This window comes from Penaeus monodon, chromosome 12 (genome assembly GCF_015228065.2).
Source record: "Penaeus monodon isolate SGIC_2016 chromosome 12, NSTDA_Pmon_1, whole genome shotgun sequence".
In the NCBI taxonomy this organism is placed as follows: domain Eukaryota; kingdom Metazoa; phylum Arthropoda; class Malacostraca; order Decapoda; family Penaeidae; genus Penaeus; species Penaeus monodon.
The window spans coordinates 11132323-11134822 of record NC_051397.1 but is presented as its reverse complement, the minus strand read 5'-3'; the positions used below and the strand labels follow the sequence as shown (position 1 = coordinate 11134822).

The 2500-nt window shown below is 51.5% G+C and overlaps 1 protein-coding gene across 8 annotated transcripts in view; it reads left to right on the top strand.

Moving 5' to 3' along the window:
- LOC119579278 (CUGBP Elav-like family member 1) overlaps window positions 1-2500 on the top strand; it is a gene marked incomplete at its 5' end in the record, with an annotated part of 77316 nt that overhangs the window by 34933 nt on the left and 39883 nt on the right.

Here is a 2500-nt window from a genome sequence, read left to right as displayed (position 1 = left end):
TGGGCGTGAAGCCGCTCTGAATATTGGTCGCTTTTGTAACGCCCGCGGGTGTGATTGAAGGGCCAATATTGCGTCTCCGATCAGTAGTGGAGGGAGGAAGGGAGGGAGAGAGGGAGGCAAGGAGGGAGGAAAGGGAGAGACTGAAAGGAGGAAGGAGGTAGGAATGAAGGGAGAAAGGGAGGGAGGCGGAGCAAGGGAACAAGGGAGAAAAAAGGGAAATGAGAAGGGAGGGAAAAGGGGAGAAGGAAGGAGGGAGGGAAAAAGGGAGAAGGAAGGAGGGAGGGAAAAAGGGAGAAGGAAGGAGGGAGGGAAAAAGGGAGAAGGAAGGAGGGAGGACAGATAGGAACGCATAATGTACGAAATGAGGGAAACATGAAGGTCGAAAGGAAGGAGAGAGAGAATTGAATTGTTAAGGGAGGGAAGCGTTGAGGGTCCAAAGGAGGGAATCACGAACTTGTTTATCAACATTTCCAAGAGAAAAGGACCAGCGAACACGTTAATTTGGTCTCCTATGTGATGAATTGGAGTGCGGGAATAGGAATGGGAACAGAAACGGGAAATAGGGAAAGCCACTCGAAGGACGAAACCGGACGAGGAAAAAAAAAAAAAAAAAAAAAAAAAAACGTTTTCTTCAGGAGTGGTAATGAGGGATAGCAATGTGATGCGAGAGAAGTGAGGGGACTGTGATGAGCGAGAAAAGAGAGGAAGGTTGATTATGTGAAAGTTAAGTGGGGGATGCTCACAGGTAAAAAAGGGGATATTATGGATATGGCGAGATAGGTAATATGTTCTGTTTATGGGAAATGTGTCAATAATGGCTTACTTATAAAGAAGATTTATTAGGTAAGCGTCAAATGATCTTTCTTGGCTAGATTGACTGTCCACTGCGAGAGGCCAGGTTAGTTCTGCACAACACGGCTTTTTCGATGTTTTCATTGAAAATTAGCTAACGTTGATATAGCTCCTTCCCCGAGTGGATATGGACCCGGGAAATAAATCAGGAGTTATGATATTTACGAATCCAGCAAGGAGTCTAACGAGGGTTTTGGCTTTGATGCCGCACTGAGACTCCTAATCGCCCATAAGCAATCCCGTGAGAATTCCATTGGAATTCGGCGATTTTTATCATTATTGGTTAGTTGTTGGAACACGTTTCAGAACTCGGTTTCTTTACAGGCCAATTTAAGCAGCGAGAGTCTCAAGAACCGCCACGATATAAGTGACGCCGACCAAACGCCCGAGTCTTTGAGAGAAAGAAAGAAAGAAAAAAATAAGAATCTGAAACTTTTTCAATATCTGCGTCGGGTTTTCTGGCGTGACAAATGCTTTACCAAACATCTCTTCTGTCAAAGTTACTCAAGGAGACGTAAGGCAAAGAGCTAACCTACTAGACCGTGTCCGGTTCCCCGCCTGCTTCGCGACGCGTTCGGATGTTATGGGCGTGTGCGTGTGTGTGCGTATGTTGGTATTTCGCTGGTATAGCGCGGCGAGAGGGGTAATTGTGCCATCGGGGCAACGGTTTTCATGGCGGGGATGGCAGTGGCCTGCTATTGGTATGCGTTGGTATGTGGTTTCTGGTGTAGAAAGCGCTTGGGGTCGCGGCGGCGGTGCGGGGACTCGTTAGGCGGGGCGCGGGGAGGCAGCTTCCGCGGAGGAGCGCCGCTGATGCGAGCCAGCTCCGGAAATTGGTGTTCGCTGATGAGTAGAGGCAGGTGGAGAACACGTCGTTAGAAGCGCTCTCGCTGCCCCCGTATTGGAATCCGATTCTCGTTCGTGTAAGGTGCAGGCGGATGCAGGATTCCTCCCCGCCCTCCCCGCCTCCCCGAACCCTCCCCCGAAGCTTCTCTTCCTGCCCTACCCCCCGAGTTCCCTCACCCACTCCCCCCTTTCCCGGGGGCACGCTGTGACACTCCCCTCGCCCTCCGTCCTTCCTTCACCCCCCCCCCCCCGCCTCCCACAAGATACCACAATGCCAGCGATGGGTTTCTGCGAGATAGTTCCCAGCGCTGGGGTTAATGGCTGGCTTTGACTCGGGGAAAGTGTCGCGGCGGTTCATTGACGGGGTTTTGAGATGCCGTGAAGAGGTTTTGAGGTTGGGGAGTGGGCGATCGCGGGGAAGGTTTACTGGATTAAGTGGGCCTATTATTTAGGGGGTTAATGACTGCCTCGCAGGGCTATTGAGCGGGCTTTGCGGCGATAATGGAATCTGGCGGAGGGAGGTGCGAGGGAGAGAAAGAAGGAGGGAAGGAAAAAGGGAAGAAGTAAGAGGGAGGAGGAGGGGGGAGAGAGAGGGGGGAAGGGAGAGGGAGAGAGGGAGAGAAAGAAGGAGGGAAGGAAAAAGGGAAGAAGGAAAGGGGGAGAGGGAGAGAGAGGGGGAAGGGAGAGGAAGAGTGGAAGGTAAAGAAAAAGAGGAAGACGAGAGAGGGAGAGAGGAAGAGAGAGGAGGGAAGAGAGAAGGGAAGAAGAAAAAGGGAAAGGATGGATGAGTGGTGGCAGGGGG